At 47.1% G+C, this 18,870-nt stretch overlaps 10 non-coding genes across 10 annotated transcripts; 3 read left to right on the forward strand and 7 right to left on the reverse strand.

The window, feature by feature from the left end:
* Positions 1-1,147: 1,147 nt before the first annotated feature.
* trnar-ucu (transfer RNA arginine (anticodon UCU)) lies at positions 1,148-1,255 on the forward strand. Its single transcript has 2 exons — positions 1,148-1,184; positions 1,220-1,255. It is a non-coding gene; the product is annotated as a tRNA-Arg (tRNA).
* Positions 1,256-1,956: 701 nt separating this feature from the next.
* trnar-ucu (transfer RNA arginine (anticodon UCU)) lies at positions 1,957-2,048 on the forward strand. The gene is given in 2 exon segments: positions 1,957-1,993; positions 2,013-2,048. It is a non-coding gene; the product is annotated as a tRNA-Arg (tRNA).
* A 777-nt stretch (positions 2,049-2,825) lies between these two features.
* trnar-ucu (transfer RNA arginine (anticodon UCU)) lies at positions 2,826-2,933 on the reverse strand. Its single transcript has 2 exons — positions 2,897-2,933; positions 2,826-2,861 (listed from the first exon to the last, which is right to left on the reverse strand). It is a non-coding gene; the product is annotated as a tRNA-Arg (tRNA).
* Positions 2,934-3,192: 259 nt separating this feature from the next.
* On the reverse strand, positions 3,193-3,284 carry trnar-ucu (transfer RNA arginine (anticodon UCU)). Its single transcript is given in 2 exon segments — positions 3,193-3,228; positions 3,248-3,284. It is a non-coding gene; the product is annotated as a tRNA-Arg (tRNA).
* A 410-nt stretch (positions 3,285-3,694) lies between these two features.
* On the reverse strand, positions 3,695-3,786 carry trnar-ucu (transfer RNA arginine (anticodon UCU)). The gene is given in 2 exon segments: positions 3,695-3,730; positions 3,750-3,786. It is a non-coding gene; the product is annotated as a tRNA-Arg (tRNA).
* Positions 3,787-8,616: 4,830 nt separating this feature from the next.
* trnak-uuu (transfer RNA lysine (anticodon UUU)) lies at positions 8,617-8,689 on the forward strand. The gene has a single exon. It is a non-coding gene; the product is annotated as a tRNA-Lys (tRNA).
* Positions 8,690-10,419: 1,730 nt separating this feature from the next.
* trnav-cac (transfer RNA valine (anticodon CAC)) lies at positions 10,420-10,492 on the reverse strand. The gene has a single exon. It is a non-coding gene; the product is annotated as a tRNA-Val (tRNA).
* A 4,837-nt stretch (positions 10,493-15,329) lies between these two features.
* Positions 15,330-15,401, reverse strand: trnap-ugg (transfer RNA proline (anticodon UGG)). The gene has a single exon. It is a non-coding gene; the product is annotated as a tRNA-Pro (tRNA).
* Positions 15,402-15,597: 196 nt separating this feature from the next.
* LOC117383072 (U4 spliceosomal RNA) lies at positions 15,598-15,738 on the reverse strand. Its single transcript, XR_004542389.1, has one exon. It is a non-coding gene; the product is annotated as a U4 spliceosomal RNA (small nuclear RNA).
* Positions 15,739-17,444: 1,706 nt separating this feature from the next.
* trnam-cau (transfer RNA methionine (anticodon CAU)) lies at positions 17,445-17,516 on the reverse strand. Its single transcript has one exon. It is a non-coding gene; the product is annotated as a tRNA-Met (tRNA).
* Between the last annotated feature and the right edge of the window lie 1,354 nt (positions 17,517-18,870).

Raw genomic sequence — 18,870 nt, forward strand, 5'->3', positions numbered from 1 at the left:
TATACCCAAAAGTAAGAGTAAAGTTTCTTCAGGTAAAAGTACAAAGTAGTGATCCAAAAAATTATTCAAGTGAGAGCAGAAAAGTACCACTCGAGTAAGAGTAACTGTTGGGATGTAACATCTGATTTATAATTTGAAGATAATGTAATTTAGAGGACTGTAGGAAGTTACTGATCTAAAGATAAAGGAATAGCAAGGTAAAAGCTATAGGCATTACATGAGTAGCGGGAGGATTGCAGACTAACTTATTTTTCCCCATTTAGCCACCCTTCTCCTCTTGTGTAATCAATCACCTTTTGGCAACTCTTTTATCATACAGAATCTCCTTTTGTCTAATCAATTGGGTCAGTAAGACATAAACAGCCACCTTGAACCCACAACCTTTGAATGTCCTTGCCATTGAAACTTTTTTTTATCATAGGGATTCTCCTTTTGTGTATGTAATCAATGGGGTAAGATATAAACACTGACTCTGGTGCGACTCAAGCCCACAACCTCCAATGCAAGAAACATTTGCAGAGATGATCACTTTCACAAAGAAAAAAAGCTTTAGGTATTACATAAGTGGAGAGAGCACTGCAAGTTATTGCATTTTGGGACATGTAAATGTGCTCACTTGCATTTGACTTTTGCCGTGTCTCAATTTGCACACTTCACTGGCTGCATCTGAAGTGTGCATCTGAGAAGACTTTGTGCACTTCTGTATCCCATCATGCACCACGTGTGACTTCTTCTACGGGAGAAAAAAGGTATATTTTCTTAAAGTTATGTAATACTAGCTACAATTGAGAAGAAATCACCTATAACAATATATTCATTGATATTCAAAGGGAAACATTAATTCCTTACTTAATTCAAGCTAAACAGAAATAAACGCCTGCGACAATGATACCCTGACTCTTTTTCAATTAAATAATAAATAATTAAAAATAAAACAAATTATTTCAGAGTCCATTTTCAATGTTTAGTTCATTAGTCAGCGGCCGTATAGCTTATTGTTTTTTTGTTTTTGTTTTTTTTAGTCATAGAAAAGTCATTGTTATGATGGCAAGATTCAAGAAACACATATTATAACATAACAAATAGAGACATGGGGGAGAGACATAGATAAAAGTGAATTAAAAGAAGTTGCCAAAATTTACATGTGGGCTCTGTGGTGCAATGGATAGCGCATTGGACTTCTAGGCTTTCAACTGCAACAAGTTTCAGGAGCACTGCAATTCGAAGGTTGTGGGTTCGAGTCCCACCAGAGTCGCTGTGTCTTACCTACCACACACGTGAAAGGAGATTCCTTATGATAAAAATTTGCCAAAAGGTGCTTGCATACACGAGTGCTCTGTGTTGCAATGGATAGCGCATTGGACTTTTAGGCTTTCAACAGCAAGGATGTTCAAAGGTTGTGGGTTCAAGTCCCATCAGAGTAGCTGATTATGTCTCATCTACCCCATTGATTGCATGGATAAAAAGGGATTCCTTATGATTAAAAAAGTTGCATTGGTCTTCTAGGCTTTCAAGTACAAGACAATTCAAAGGTTGTGGGTTCAAGTCACACCAGAGTTGCTGTTTATGTCTTACTTCATTGATTACAAACACAAAAGGAAAATCCTTATGATGAAAAAGTTTTAATGGCAAGGACATTCAAAGGTTGTGGGTTTGAGTTGGACCAGAATCAGTGTTTATGTCTCACCTACCCCACTGACTGCATGGACAAGAGGAGAAAGGTGGCAAAATGGTGTGTTTATGGTTCAATACCCATCCAAACTGAAGTTACAAAAATATGCAAGCAAATGTGTTCAAATCACTTTGAAATTAGTTAGCTTGCAATGGACATTCAAAGCTTGTGGGTTCGAGTCCGACCAGGGTTGCTGTTTATGTCTCATCTACTCGAATGATTATATAGACGGAAGGAGATCCCTTATGATAAAAAAATTGCCAAAAGGTGTTTCAGTGCACAAGGGCTCTGTGGCGCAATGGATAGCGCATTGGACTTCTAGGCTCTCAATTGCAAGGACATTCAAAGGTTGTGGGTTCGAGTCCCATCAGAGTCGCTGTTTATGTTTTACCTACCCCATTGATTGCATAGATAAAAGGGAATACCTTATGATTAAAAGACGTTGCCAAAAGTTACATTGGCCTTGTTACAAAGGTTGTGGGTTCCAGTCTAACCAGAGTCAGTGTTTATGTCTCACCTACCCCACTGACTGCATGGACAAGAGGAGAAAGGTGGCAAAATGGGGTGTAAAATGGATCTATACCCATCCAAATGGAACTTATGGAAGAGAAGGTAATTCCTGACAATAAAATAATTGCCAGACAGTCATAGAGTACGTGAGGACTCTGTGGCGCAATGGATAGCGCATTGGACTTCTAGGCTTTCAACTGCAAGGACATTCAGGAGCACTGCAATTCAAAGGTTATGGGTTTGAGTCCCATCAGACTCATTTGTTATGTCTTACGTACCCCACTGATTACATAGACAAAAGGAGATTCCTTATGATAAAAAAAGACATAAACAGCAATTCTGATGTGACTTGAACCCACAACCTTTGAATTGTCTTGTACTTGAAAGCCTAGAAGGCCAATGCAACTTTTTTAATCATAAGGAATCCCTTTTTATCCATGCAATCAATAGGGTAGATGAGACATAATCAGCTACTCTGATGGGACTTGAACCCACAACCTTTGAACATCCTTGCTGCTGAAAGCCTAAAAGTCCAATGCGCTATCCATTGCAACACAGAGCACTCGTGTATGGAAGCACCTTTTGGCAAATTTTTTTCATAAGGAATCTCCTTTCACGTGTGTGGTAGGTAAGACATAAACAGCGACTCTGGTGGGACTTGAACCCACAACCTTTGAATTGCAGTGCTCCTGAAAGTTGTTGTAGTTGAAAGCCTAGAAGTCCAATGCACTATCCATTGCGCCACAGAGCCCACAGGTACTTTGGCAATTATTTTATTGCACATTTTTGTAACTTCAGTTGGGATGGGTATAGAACCATTTTGCCACCTTCCTCCTCTTGTCCATACAGTTAGTGGGGTAGGTGAGGCATAAACACTGACTCTGGTTGGACTGGAAGCAACATTTGAACTACCTTGTACTTGAAAGCCTAGAAGACCAATGTAAATTTTGGCAACTTCTTTTAATTCGCTTTTATTGATGCAATCAATGGGGTAGGTAAGACATAAAGAACGACTCTGATGGGACTCGAACCCACAACCTTTGAATGTCTTTGCAATTGAAAGCCTAGAAGTCCAATGCGCTATCCATTACGCCACAGAGCCGTTGTGCACTGAAACACCTTTTGGCAATTTATTTATCATAAGGGATCTCCTTCCGTCTATATAATCATTCGAGTAGATGAGACATAAACAGCAACCCTGGTCGGACTCGAACCCACAACCTTTGAATGTCCATTGCAAGCTAACTAATTTCAAAGTGATTTGAACACATTTGCTTGCATATTTTTGTCACTTCAGTTTGGATGGGTATTGAACCATAAACACACCATTTTGCCACCTTTATCCTCTTGCCCATGCAGTCAGTGGGGTAGGTGAGACATAAACACTGATTCTGGTCCAACTCAAACCCACAACCTTTGTAACAAGACCAATGTAACTTTTGGCAACTTCTTTTAATCATAAGGTATTCCCTTTTATCTATGTAATCAATGGGGTAGGTAAAACATAAACAGCGACTCTGATGGGACTCGAACCCACAACCTTTGAATGTCCTTGCAATTAAGAGCCTAGAAGTCCAATGCGCTATCCATTGCGCCACAGAGCCCCTGTGCACTGAAACACCTTTTGGCAATTTATTTATCATAAGGGATCTCCTTCCATCTATATAATCATTCGAGTAGATGAGACATAAACAGCAACCCTGGTCGGACTCGAACCCACAAGCTTTGAATGTCCATTGCAAGCTAACTAATTTCAAAGTGATTTGAACACATTTGCTTGCATATTTTTTGTAACTTCAGTTGTTTTTTGTTTTTTTGTCTTTTATTATCAAAAATAGCATTTTACAAGATAAAAGCACAGTACACGTACAAGAACACATTGGGTTATGTGGGGGGGGGGGGGGGGACGTGGGAAAGGGAAGAACACATGAGGGAGATGGGTAAAACAAGAGAAATAATAAATAAATATGTGTGTGCATACATTGCAAGACAGGTAACATTAGGGCATTTGAGGGGGGGGGGTAAGGTAGGAGACATGAGGGGCTGGGGCAGACGAGGACATTAGTGAGCAAATGTTTAAACATTATAAATCCCATTAAACATCTAGATCCATGATTGTGTTGTTGTCCATTGTCCTGGGGGGGGGGGGGGGGATCAAAAATGGAGGTCGAGCTGTCCTTGGGGGTTGATGGTGATGAGGGTGTTGCGGGGAAGAAGGGGCAGCTGAGGCGGCTGGGGCGGTGGAGGCTGGGCCGTAGTGGGTCCTGGCGACGAACTGACGGTTGGCGGCGGCGACAGGGCGATGGTCGGCCTCGGGCCGCCCCCTTCCGGCCCCGAACAGGAGAGACCAGCGCACCTGGTCGTCCCCTCCGAGGGCAGCCGGCGGTGGGAGACTCCAGTTCAGCCTCCGGGCGAGGAGGTCCTGGAACCGGACCCAGAAGCGGCGGGCGGCACCACATTCGAGAAACAGGTGTTCTAAAGTCTCGGGGGATTCACCGCACACCGGGCAGTCTCTGACGAACTCCGCTGGATTAATGACGTGTAGCTGTATGCATGTGTAGATCAGTCTGTGTTTCAATTTGAATTCGAAATTACCGACTATGTGTGGTGTAAACCATTCGCATGTGTAGGCCCAGATGGATGCGATGTCGTGCGTTGGGAATGTCTGTGACCTTTTATGTTCTGCCGCGGGGCGTCTGAAGACTCCAGGGAGCAGCACTCTATAACAGGTTCGGGTGTTCATCTCGGTTAGCTTCTTCCACACGGTCCCTCCCACCCAGACTTGGAAGTCGAAGCCAGCGGCGGGGGTTTCGTGTCCCCCCGCCCCCGGCCCGGGGGTGTTCCCCCCGGGGGCCGGTGCCCCGCGAGGCGGAGCCCCGGCCCCCAGGAGGGACCCCCACTTGACCTCCATGTTCAGGGCGAAGCGGAGGGCCATGTCGGAGACCGGGGCCCGTCGGAACGTTAGGCCGGCGGCCGCGAAGCGCCCCAGGACGACCCCTACGTCGAGGTCGCACGTGGCGCCCGGCAGGTCGCCGACCCGGACGAACCCCGCTCTCTCAAAGTTCCCGCTCCTCATGTACTCCCGAGGGGCGGGCGGGCTGGACAGGAGGTCCGGGTTGAACCGCAGGGGGATGCTGGACAGCTGCTCGGTCGTGGCCGGCGCGGCGATCGCCGAGGGCCTCAGCGCTCGCCACGCCGCCCACGCCTCACGTTCGAAAGGGGGCAAGCCGTCCAGCATCGAAGGCGGCAGCATCTGGCAGAGCTTGTATATGCCCTGGCTGCCTTCCAGGCCCATGGCGTGGCCGAAGAAGGGCTTCCAGGGGGCGTGACAGAGGGGGTCCAGGAACTTGTGGACCAGTATCAGTCGCAGAGCGTTCTTTTTTGTGACTAGGTCCACAAGTCCCAGACCCCGCTGTCTTCGCCCCCCACGATGGTGTCGTGGGCCACCAGCGTCCTCTTTCCCCTCCAGAGGAAGCGGCCAACGGTCCTCCTCAGTCTGTTAGCGACGTCGCCCGGCAGGTGGAGCACCGTCAGTGCGTGCACCAGCGTGGACATGCAGAGGGCGTTGACGACCAGCACTTTCCCTTTTACAGTGAGCGCCCTGAGGTTCCAGAGCGAGATGGTCTGCCCGATTTTCAGCAGGGATTTCTCCCACTGCTTCTAAGTGGGAGAACGCCCAGCACCCTGTACTGGTCGTCCGCCCTCCGCATGTCCACGCTGAGGCGTGCTGGGGCGACGTCGCCGCAGAACGACACCGATGTTTTGGACCAGGTAACCTCTCCGCCCGAGGCTAGGCAGTAGACGCCTAGCTTGTGGAGAGCCGCTTCCAGGCTCTCCACATCTCAGGCGAAGAGGTTGGTGTCGTCTGCATATTGGATGACCCTCAGCTCGCTTCCGGAGGGAGAGACGATGCCATGGGCATGGGGGTTCTTCTTGATGAGTGCAGCCGGGGCTCCGCCACGATGCTGTACAAAAGAGAGGAGAGGGGACAGCCCTGCCTCACCGATCTGCTTAGCGGGAAGGTGTCAGTCAGCAAACCAATGCACTTCACTCTCGACCGGGCGTTTTGGTAGAGTAGTTGTAACCATGAAATGAATGAATGAACGAGAAAAGGAGCGCCTACCAGGTAAGCACACCTGCAGCACAGGCCTCAACAGCCGTCTTACCACATATAAGAAACATCTCCCATCCCACATCTGAAGAGCCCAATTTAGCTGAGGATTGTTTTGACCCCTCAACCTCTGGGTTGCATACCCGCACACTTCCGCTGTGCTTCCGCTGAAAGTCATTCCAGACGGGAGTCTGGGTCTGCTTACCTCTTATCAACTGCTCCAGGTTGCCAGTTCCCACATCTAGAATCCAACTTTCCAATGTGTGCAGATTTTCAATTCCAATCCCAAACTATTCAACCCCCACAAACAGTCCAAAGTGAACAAAATGTGAACAAAATGTGGATGAATAAAAGAACAGTTATTGAGCGTCTATATCAAGGTTAAATTAGGGTTGTGTCCATTGTTCCGGGGTGGTCAAAAGTGGAGGTCAAGCTGTCCTTGGGGGTTAGTGGTGCTGAGAGTGTTGCGGGGAAGAAAAGTCCTGTTGAAGCGGTGGGGAACAGCCATGTGGAGGTGTCTGAGATGGGTGGTGAGGTGGGTGTTGAAAAGAGTCCAAAGGGGGGCGGTGCACTGTCGATGGAGGTGGATGTTCCTGACGTGATAGATGGTGTACCGGGCTATGGACATTAGGAGTCTGATGAGGGGGAGATTGGGTCTGGGAGATTTCAACACAGCTTTAACCAAATTTGACATATCATGCAATAACTCCTTTCAAAATGATCCCAGCCGATCACTATTGATACAACTCACCCACACCCTCAACTTGACTGAAATATGGCACGTGCTACACCCAAGGGCCAGGGCCTTCTGGAGAAGGCAGGTCGTTCAGGGCGTACTGAAACAGTCCAGGCTAGACATGTGCTTCTCCTCTGGGTGCCTGCTCAGGAATCTGGACAGGGCCGAGTACACATGGACAGGCGTCAGCGATCACTCACCGCTCTCGGTTAGCTTCTCCCTCACGGGGGAGAGGCGAAACGGGGGGCTGTGGGTCCTCAATAACTCTGTACTCCCCGAGGAGAAGTACCAAAAGAGGCTGGACAGGCTCCTTGAAGCTCTCGAGGATGGAAAAACAGTAACAAATAATATAATAGACTAGTGGGAGGAGGCAAAATCAAGAATTAAAAAAATCCACAATAAATTATAGCAAACATAAAAAATGGCTCGAGAGCGTCGAGGAGAACACCCTGCGCCAACGCATCCAGTCCATCTGTGCGGGTGCGGCCTCTCGGGAGGGCCGGGTTAACCCTGAGCTTCTCCAGCTCAGGGCCCGCCTGGAGGCCCTGGAGCTGGAGAAGAGCAAAGGGGCCATTCTCAGGGCCAAGGTGAGGTATACAGTGGAGGCAGTGTGCCCTTCGATGCACACTTCGAATGGTGATTCTAAGGCCAGTTTGGCGAATTGGGACACGGCCTATATGTACCACTAATCAGTGTTCTCTGGTTTATAGACTATGAATGTAAAAATTACATTGTTAGCTCTGTCTCTGTTATTACGTTTTCACGGGGTATATTTTGTTAGTTATGAAGTAGATACAATTGAGAAAAAAAATCACCTTGAATGTTATGTTTGCCTATTGATATTCAATCTAAACAGAAAGAAATGGCTACGATGACGACATCTTGACTTTTCTTCTATTAAATAATAAATCATTAAAAATAACGTTCATAATATACGTATCGTATGCTCAAAGACAGCGGTGGAAGTACGGTCCGTGGTGTAGGCCTGTCCCACTTCAGCAAGATGGCGGCTACACTGAGGAGGACACATTCTCGTCCGGAAGCTTAAAACTATACTTTGAGGAGTACTTCGAAGGGTACCTTCAAAAGGTGCATTTGGGGAATTGAGACACAGCCAACGTCTGCCTTTTCCTGCTACTTTTCTAGAAAACCTGTACAGTAATTTGTTTCTATGATGTAATGATTAGGGAGTCTGAATCCATCTATCTGACTCCATATGTTTAAAGCCTAGAAGGCTTGTGTTGTTTTTTTTTTTTATTCCATGGGTTGCAAATCCCTTTTGTTGAGAGCCTGGATAGCTCAGTCAGTATCAGACTTTTAATCTGAGGGCAAAATCTCTGTATTCTGCGTGAAAAACAGCCTGGACAAATTTGTTTTCAGTAGATTTTGAAAGAGTTTCTGGTATAGCTCCACAGGTACAGTGAACCATATGAAATTTATTCCCAAACCTCACTGCACTGTGGAAGTGCAGGACTATAGTCAGATGGGTGTCAGGCATGACTTTGGTACCAGATTCTATCCAACCATTTAGCCTAAAAAGCTTGTGTATTTTTTGATCCATTCTTCATTAAATTTCTCATACTGAGGGCCTGGGTAGCTCAGTCGGTAGAGCATCAGACTTTTAATCTGAGGGTCCAGGGTTCAAGTCCCTGTTCAGGCAGATTGTTCTTTATGCGAGCAAAAGGAAAGATAGGGAAAGCGCTGTCTCTACTGGCATGAGTTCAAATCTCAGTAGGCCCTTGAAAAGCCTTTGGCAACTATGTTTGATAAAGCTTGAAAGAGAACTTTGTATACTGCACAGCCTAGGTGCAAGAGAGGCAGTTGGAAAAACACCAGACTTCTATTGTGAGGGTCCAGGATACAAGTCCTCATTCAAGTGATTCTAACATTATGTGAGCAAAAGCTCTGTATTCTGCGTGGAGAACTGCCTGGACAAATTGGTCTGAAGTTTAGGAAGCAAAATACGAAGTTTAAATCTATCAACTGAAAAAAGCGTTGTAAGAGTGAAGATGTTTTGCAGCTCGTCCAAGCCGCTTCTTCAGTTCTGGTCAGATTGCTGGTGGCCACTCCCTTATATCTATCTATCTGAAGGGAGGGGCTGACTACACTGAAACTGTAAACATCTATTGTCTCCAGTTTCAGCTGAAACTACCCTATTCAGCCCTTAATGACCCTGCTATTGTTCTCATTGTTCTGTGTCTGAGGATGGAGTTATAGATGGGGGAGAGATCTTTCACACCTTTACACAAAGCTCTAATAAAATAAAGGGAATGTTATGTTAAACGGTCAAGGTCCACGGTGAATTTTGATTTGGAATATAATTTTATCTTTCAAAATGGGTTTCCATTCTATAATGAAAGCCAGTTGTCCAATATCCAAGGAGACAACTTTAGCAGAGGATGGTTTCAATCCATCGACCTCTGGGTTATGGGCCCAGCACACTTCCACTGCGCCACTCTGCTCTGCTGCCGGTGCCACTTCCCCCACCTCGGACTTGCTACGATTTACCAACCTGGTAAGGTTCACAGTTGAGCCTGTAAGTCCTGGACTCCCTGGAATATCCCTGGCAGTTTTTTCATGATAGACAATTATCTTGCCAGATGGACTTGCCTTGAACATCAGACCCTAGCCCTACCATAACCCTGCTTTCATGATACAATCATTTTCAGCTCATGGTAGTGGTGTTCTGTTACTTGTGCAGAAGAACAATGGCTTAGCATTGATGTCCTTGCTGCTGCCAGGTGGACTCTATTCATGAGAGAAAGGTAAGTAAACTTGCCGAAACCTGCCTTTGATGGGTGTGAGGCAAATTTGATGATCACTACACTACGTAAACCACATGCAAGAACCTCTTGTAAGCTACTTCACCAAAGTTAATTTTGATGAAATTTTTCGACACAATGGTTGGAAAAGGGCAGTTGCACTCCTCGTCGGGGAATCGAACCCCGGTCTTCCGCGTGACAGGCAGAGATACTGGCCACTATACTAACGAGGACTGGTACAGCTGGGAAGGACTGGAAATGATTCTAGAGCTTGGAAATCATGGTTCCACAGCTCATGGTAGTGGTTTTCTGTTGCTTGTGAAGAAGAACAAAAGATTAGCATTGATCTAATCATTGCTGCTGCCAGGTGGACACTATTCATGACAGAAAGGTAGCTGAACTTGCCTAAAACATTTGATGGGTGTGACGCAATCTTATCAACCACTACTGCCAAGTACATGGCAAGGAGTCAACATAGCAGCTTGTGTTTCTGCCTGGTTTCAAACCGGGGACCTTTCGCGTGTTAGGCGAACGTGATAACCACTAGGTTAGGTGAATTAGCATTGATCTCATTGCTGCTGCCAGGTGGACTCTATTCATGACAGAAAGGTGTCAACATATCAGCCTGTGTTTCTGCCTGGTTTCGAACCAGGGCCCTTTCGCATGTGAGGCGAACATGATAACCACTACACTACAGAAACTACAAAGAAGCAAATTTATGCAAGTAACTTTAGCCCTACCGTAACCATACCCCTAGTTTTGACACCAACCCGGAGCTAAAGACCTAAAGATCTTACTGTTAAAAGTCCGCTGGACTGCATTACCCATGATGCACCTGTTAATATTGTAGTTCTAGAAAGGCCGTGGCCCGCGAATTCATTGTACCGCATTACAGTGTTAGGAGCGGAGCCTTATGTTCGCAGGTCATCCTACCCAATCTTGTGTGTATGAGTCCTGTGTGCGTTCATGCGATGTAAGTATTGTTTGTAATTGGTTACGAATGCTGCTCCAGGTGCTCCATGTGCAATTACTACATAACAACGCCTCAGTTGTCTCCATCGATGGGCCATCCAATTCCAATAGCTCATATTCTTCACTGCATCTGCCTGTAAATAGCGCATTTACTCATTTTGTACAGTTTTGTCCATTTGTTTATTATTACATTTATACGAACCCTTAAGGTTTACGTAGAAGTTATTTTATTGTGTTAGAGCGCCCCCTGTGGTTCTTTGTTTTATAACATGCCATTTTTCCCTGTTCATTCATTGTATGGCTTAGTGGTGTTTCTGGTTTTGCTAATATACATATATACTTTGTCTCTCAGATAACCACACACACACACATATACACACATCTACATGGGGATACACGCAAACAGACTGAGGAGGACCGTCGGCCGCTTCCTCTGGAGGGGGGAGAGGACGCTGGTGGCCCACGACACGATCGTGGGGGGCGAAGACAGCGGGGGTCTGGGACTTGTGGACCTAGTCACAAAAAAGAACTCTTTGCGACTGAAACTGGTCCGCAAGTTCCTGGACCCCCTCTGTCACGCCCCCTGGAAGCCCTTTTTCGGCCACGCCATGGGCCTGGAAGGCAGCCAGGGCATATACAAGCTCTGCCAGATGCTGCCGCCTTCGATGCTGGACGGCTTGCCCCCATTCGAACGGGAGGCGTGGACGGCGTGGCGAGCGCTGAGGCCCTCGGCGATCGCCGCGCCGGCCACGACCGAGCAGCTGTCCAGCATCCCCCTGCGGTTCAACCCGGACCTCCTGTCCAGCCCGCCCGCCCCTCGGGAGTACATGAGGAGCGGGAACTTTGAGAGAGCGGGGTTCGTCCGGGTCGGCGACCTGCCGGGCGCCACGGGCGACCTCGACGTAGGGGTCGTCCTGGGGCGCTTCGCGGCCGCCGGCCTAACGTTCCGACGGGCCCCGGTCTCCGACATGGCCCTCCGCTTCGCCCTGAACGTGGAGGTCAAGTGGGGGTCCCTCCCGGGAGCCGGGGCGCCGCCTCGCGGGGCACCGGCCCCCGGGGGGAACACCCCCGGGCCGGGGGCGGGGGGACGCGAAACCCCCGCCGCCGGCTTCGACTTCCACGTCTGGGTGGGAGGGACCGTGTGGAAGAAGCTGACCGAGATGAACACCCGAACCTGTTATAGAGTGCTGCTCCCTGGAGTCTTCAGACGCCCCGCGGCAGAACACAAATGGTCACAGACATTCCCAACGCACGACATCGCATCCATCTGGGCCTACACATTCGAATGGTTTACACCACACATAGTCGGTAATTTCGAATTCAAATTGAAACACAGACTGATCTACACATGCATACAGTTACACGTCATTAATCCGGCGGAGTTCGTCAGAGACTGCCCGGTGTGCGGTGAATCCCCCGAGACTTTAGAACATCTATTTCTCGAATGTGGTGCCGCCCGCCGCTTCTGGGTCCGGGTCCAGGACCTCCTCGCCCGGAGGCTGAACTGGAGTCTCCCACCGCCGGCTGCCCTCGGAGGGGACGACCAGGTGCGCTGGTCTCTCCTGTTCGGGGCCGGAAGGGGGCGCCCCGGGGCCGACCATTGCCCTGTCACCGCCGCCAACCGTCAGCTCGTCGCCGGGACCCACTACGGCCCAGCCTCCACCGCCCCAGCCGCCTCAGCTGCCCCGGCCGACCATCGCCTGGACCATCGAGCGGAGAACCGTGCGTTCCCCCACCACACTCCGGGACACCCGCCGGACCAGAGCACCCCAGACCACCGCACCCCAGACCACCGCACCCCAGACCACCGCTCTCCAGATCATCGCACCCCAAATCTCCGGACCCCAGACCACCGCACCCCAGACCACCGCACCCCAGACCACCGCACCCCAGACCATCGCTCCCCAGACCATCGCTCTCCAGATCATCGCACCCCAAATCTTCGGACTCCAGATCATCGCACCCCAGACCACCGCACCCCAGATCACCGTCACCACCATCGTTCACCCGACCGTCCACCCGACCCTCCACCTGATCACTCCTCCAGACCCAACCTTCCCCTCATCAGACTCCTAATGTCCATAGCCCGGTACACCATCTACCACGTTCGGAACATCCACCTCCACCGACAGCGCACCGCCCCCCTTTGGACTCTTTTCACCACCCACCTCACCACCCACCTCAGACACCTCCACATGGCCATTCCCCACCGCTTCAACAGGACCCTTCTTCCCCGCAACACCCTCATCACCATCAATCCCCAAGGACAGCTCGACCTCCATTTTTGATTCCCCCCCCCCCCCCCCCCAGGACAATGGACAAAAACACAGGTCATAGATCTAGATGTTTAATGGGATTTATAATGTTTAACATTTGCTCACTAATGTCCTCGTCTGCCCCAGCCCCTCATGTCTCCTACCTTACCCCCCCCCCCCCAAATGCCCTAATGTTACCTGTCTTGCAATGTATGCACACATTTATTTATTATTTCTCTCATGTTTTACCCACTTCCCTCATGTGTTTTTCCCTTCCCCACGTCCCCCCCCACATAACCTAATGTGTTCTTGTACGTGCACTGTGCTTTTATTTTGTAAAAATGCTATTTTTGATAATAAAAGACAAAAAAAAAAAAGCTAAAGACCTAAAGATCTTACTGTTAATATTGTAGTTCTAGAAAGGCCGTGGCCCGCGAATTCATTGTACCGCATTACAGTGTTAGGAGCGGAGCCTTATGTTCGCAGGTCATCCTACCCAATCTTGTGTGTATGAGTCCTGTGTGCGTTCATGCGATGTAAGTATTGTTTGTAATTGGTTACGAATGCTGCTCCAGGTGCTCCATGTGCAATTACTACATAACAACGCCTCAGTTGTCTCCATCGATGGGCCATCCCATTCCAATAGCTCATATTCTTCACTGCATCTGCCTGTAAATAGCGCATTTACTCATTTTGTACAGTTTTGTCCATTTGTTTATTATTACATTTATACGAACCCTTAAGGTTTACGTAGAAGTTATTTTATTGTGTTAGAGCGCCCCCTGTGGTTCTTTGTGTTATAACATGCCATTTTTCCCTGTTCATTCATTGTATGGCTTAGTGGTGTTTCTGGTTTTGCTAATATACATATATACTTTGTCTCTCAGATAACCACACACACACACACACACATATACACACATCTACATGGGGATACACCACCGCAAACTCTGTGTAACAATCAGCCCCTCGATGTCATTTGCTCCCTCCTCCTGAAATAAACATCCCTGAACCATACAAGTGAAGTTTGCCTGTTCCTTCTGACCGAGGACAACTCAGTTGAAGACGGCTCAGTAATCAGTGCATGCCAGATGCACACAGTACCTTACAAAGTGGTCCTTCGAGCCGGATAGTCTTTGGCTGAGTTATCAAGATGGCAACTTCACCACACAAAGTTGAGGCTCCTCAGGATCAGAGTCCACAGCATAGTCCCCGTCCATGCAGGAGCAGGAGGCTTCCGGAATATCTAACAGACTATGAACACGGCCTGCTGGATCCAGAGGTATCGCCTGACTACAGCCCGGATGAAAGGAATAAATGGGAGAAGATGGAGAGTGCTTGGGACAGAGTGCTGACAACAATGCAGGAGATGCAAGTCACCATGAGGGAAACCAGCAGTGCATTATCCAGGCGTGTGGAGAAACTGGAGTGAGATTGTAAGTCCTCCAGCCCTCTCGATCAGCGCAGTGATGCCCCTACACAATGTCGAGCCGCTTCCCTCCCTCTTGCTCTCAAACCAGTTCCACTGACTGTATCGGTACCAGGCCCCAGGCAAAATACCAGAACTCCCCTGAATCTGTTAAGAGCAGTTGAACCCGCTGCTGTAGGTACGAGCCTTGCCCAGCCTGCATTTCAGTTGGCTCCTCCATCGAGTCCTATAGCACAGCCTACCGTAGCTCCTGGGCACCAGCCGGCCCCTATCCCTATAAGCCCTGTTATTCTACCAGCTGCACTGCCCCCAGGTCCTGCAGTCCAGCCGAGGGTTAATCCAGTGGTCCAGCCTGGGCCACAGCCTACACGTCAGCCCAGTGCCTTTCACCCCTTGCCTCGACCCGCACTGCAGCCTGCTCCTCGGACTGCTCCTCAGCCCAGATCAACATCATTAATTCCGCCCGTGCTTCAGCCTACGTCACTGCCGGTGCCATCACCTGGGGTGAGTCATATTATCCATCCTGGGCATCAACCTGTCACCCAGGTGGACCCGGCTACATCCCAATATTATCCACAACCAGGGGCAGAGGCACAACAGCCTGTTACTTATAACCAGCCATATGTAGCTCCTCCAACTGATGCAGCCAGTCATTACTATTCTACGTACCCTTTAGCCTATGTTACCCCACCAGAGCCTGGGCCATATCATCCTCTCCAGATGCTGTAACACAGCCTAACTTAATGGAGATGATGGTAGCATCTTCATATGGCATTCCAGGTCACCTGAAGTCTGAACAAGATTGGAAAGTTGGATTTTAGATGTGACACTAGATAAAGGAACTGGCAACCTGGAGCAGCTGATAAGAGATAAATAGATACTGGGCTCGTCCGGGATTTGAACCCGGGACCTCTCGCACCCAAAGCGAGAATCATACCCCTAGACCAACGAGCCACAAAATGCTAAGCTTCAACTGTAGCATGACCAACCATTGACTGACTTTCCTATCGAGGTGCACACAAATGCTTTTTGGTGTACTTTGACAAGATTGTATACACCAAACCTTTCAGTTGGATACAACTGCTTATAGCTCAGCATTTGATAAATGGGCAAATGCTATGAGATGTTTAGCTTTATACATAAATACCAGTCTCCTCAGAGACTGTCAAAAATTGCCATATCCGACTATTTTTCAAGTCATCCAGGCGGGGTATTGGGTAAAGTTTTCAACTAGCAATAATCGCGCCTCGGATAGACCTCATAGGCTACGATACTGCCACTGCGCAAAGCTAAAATTTGTTTGGAGCTAAAATTGGCTGGCCTTGGTTTTCCTTACTTCCTGGTCATGGTAGGTTAATTGTACGCGGAGCAAACCTTTGACTAAGCATTGGCTGAGAGAAGAGGGCGACTTTGAAAAATGATTGCCTATAACCAGTGTTGGGAATAACGGAGTTACATTATAACGGCGTTACTAACTGCATTACTTTTTCACTAACGGAGTAATCTAACTAATTACTTTTCCCAGCGTCCTAACGCCGTTACCGTTACTGACTATAAAATGTGGCGCGTTACTTTTAATTCAGTTCACTCTTCACTTCATCAGAGTCTCTCAGCCGAGGAGCTGCAACGCGGCTCGGGGTGAGACAAAAGGCTTGTTTGAGATGAGGCGGGTGCAGATACTATCGCCGTTGATCGGTGCGCGGTGCATGCCGGTTAGTTTTGTGTCCAAGATGCCACCGACTTGCACTGACATAACCTGTGCGCCGGTAACGGGAAGTTTTTGAGCAAGGCGAGCGCAGCAGCTCTCCACCGCCAGCGGCCGCCTGCATGGACTACAAATGCTTAATGCATGATGGGAAATGATGTCCTGTCCACACGTGCATCGACAGCTGATTGGATGGATAGATAGATAAATAAAGCAATAGATATGTGTTAGAGGGATTGTATGAATCTTTTAATGAATGTTAAAGAGTTGGATAAAGTTCAGTTTATGTTAAAATGAGAGTGATTAATATTTGAATACTGGGCAGAGAATTACAGTGTGTGGCCAGAAAAGCTTAAAGGTTTTGTCTTATTTTACATGGTTTACATTTGAATGCCTTAGTTTTGCAATACATTGCAATGATTTTTTTCAGTATTATAATGAAAAAAATATTTGAAGTACAGTTGTCTGAAATTGCTTGACATGTTGATTTATTTGCATTTCAAATAACATTTTTTATATATTTTTTTTTATTTTTGATACATTCTATAATGTACTTGTAAACAAATACAATATAGTGGCAATCTGTTAAAATGAAATAAATGTTAAAGGTTCACATCTGTTGTGTTTTTATTGTTTTAACATAATAAGTAACGGCATAGTTACTTTGCCTAGTAACTAGTTACTTCTCCCAAAAAGTAACTGAGTTACTAACTCAGTTACTTTTTGGGAGAAGTAACTTGTAACTATAACTAATTACATTTTTGAAGTAAGATGCCCAACACTGCCTATAACACTTTGAAAGTTGTTGGTAACATGCTTTTTGAAGCCAGGCTTTGTGAAAACCGCGTCTCCGCATCATTCTGCACCAGCGTCATCACACTGCTACACAAGAAGGACAGCAAATTGGACTTGGAAAATTACAGACCCATCTCACTACTCAACACAGATTACAAAATACTCGCTAAAGTTCTCGCCAACAGTCTTAGATTAGTCATCGCGTCCGTCATCAGCCCGACCCAATCATATAGCATTCCACACCGGGACATCGCTGACAACATTCTCACCAACAAGTACCTCATTAGACACATGCACCACACGGGGTGCCGCCCGTGTGGTGCATGTGTCTCTTTCAGAGATCTTTCACACCTTTACACAAAGGTCTAATAAAATAAAGGGAATGTTATGTTAAACGGTCAAGGTCCACGGTGAATTTAGATTTGGAATATAATTTTATCTTTCAAAATTCCTTTCTATAATGAAAGCCAGCTGTCCAATATCCAAGCAGACAACTTTAGCAGAGGATGGTTTCGATCCATCGACCTCTGGGTTATGGGCCCAGCACGCTTCCGCTGCGCCACTCTGCTCTTCTGAGATTTTGTGTTTGTGTGGAAGTAAAAATCTACTAACATAGAATTAGGAGGTCAGGGTCTTCTGCATTAAATACATGTGGGCAAAAGGGGTAGCAACGAGAAAAGGAGTGCCTACCAGGTAAACACACCTGCAGCACAGGCCTCAACAGCCGTCTTACCACATATAAGAAACATCTCCAGTCCCACATCTGAAGAGGCCAATTTAGCTGAGGATTGTTTTGACCCATCAACCTCTGGGTTGCATACCTGCACACTTCCATTGATTACATTTTTGGGCAATATGCACACCTGTCCGACAAAATCAGACTTAAAATTTGTAATCATAAATCTGTTTTAATCCTATAGTGTTGGATGCTATCGTCTTCGATAGAGCATGGTTGCGGACTTTCCATTACCCTAAGTCCCCAACCAATTGTGCAATCATGTAAATTCAAACGGCATCTCAAAGCAGAGGCATGGGGTTCTTTGAATATTTTATTGTCATTACGGTAACGTACTTACGTTGTCCCTAGAAAATGACGAATCACAGTGCAGGTCCTGGGGCGAATTTTCCCAGTTGTTTATTTGATGCGTCAAAAGAAAAATACTAATGGATATGTAAAATAGAGGTAGTTGTGAGAAAAAAATGTAGTATATTATGTTACTTCCTTGAACATGATTTTTATGGCTAAAAAAGAATAAAAGTCTAGGTGAGCTACACTGGTCTATAATGTACTAAGAGTTAAGAAATCATCCACTTGGATGAAGCGTATATGTAATTTTACTACACGAAGATTGCTGGTCTGTTATAAAATCTTCAGGGAATCAGATGGGGCTCGAACCCACAATCCATTTTAGGATTACATGCCAGCACACTTCCGCTGTTGGAGCTTGGAGGCACGTATCCAGTGGGTATTCTTTGGTTCCTACGTGGAACTTCGCTACTTGGAAAAAGGGCTTTAGAACAGAGCAGTAGAGTTCAGAGATCACTCATTAACAGCTCTAGTTCAGTCAGTAAGGAGCTCTATATGTCTGTAATGGTGCATCTGCTCCACTAGATGGCAGCAGACCAACACATTTTATTATCTGGTAAAGCACAACATCTGCAATTTAAGACTTGCAGCTTACAGCTTACAGGTGCAGTGTGGACCAAAAGAAGGAATGTAGACATAGTAATGCCATACTGTGATCAATTATAGGCCATCTCCATGGAGAAATGCATATGTAAAATCTATCAAAAGGTGCTTTATTCTTCTGGACTCCTTTCCCTTTGTGCACTGATTCTGATTCAATTCTGTTAATTTTTAAGAGTATATTTCATCTTTAAAGTGTTTATGACAGATTTGACTACTGTTTTCACAAAAATATA

This window comes from Periophthalmus magnuspinnatus, chromosome 15, assembly GCF_009829125.3.
Source record: "Periophthalmus magnuspinnatus isolate fPerMag1 chromosome 15, fPerMag1.2.pri, whole genome shotgun sequence".
Taxonomy (NCBI): Eukaryota; Metazoa; Chordata; class Actinopteri; order Gobiiformes; family Gobiidae; genus Periophthalmus; species Periophthalmus magnuspinnatus.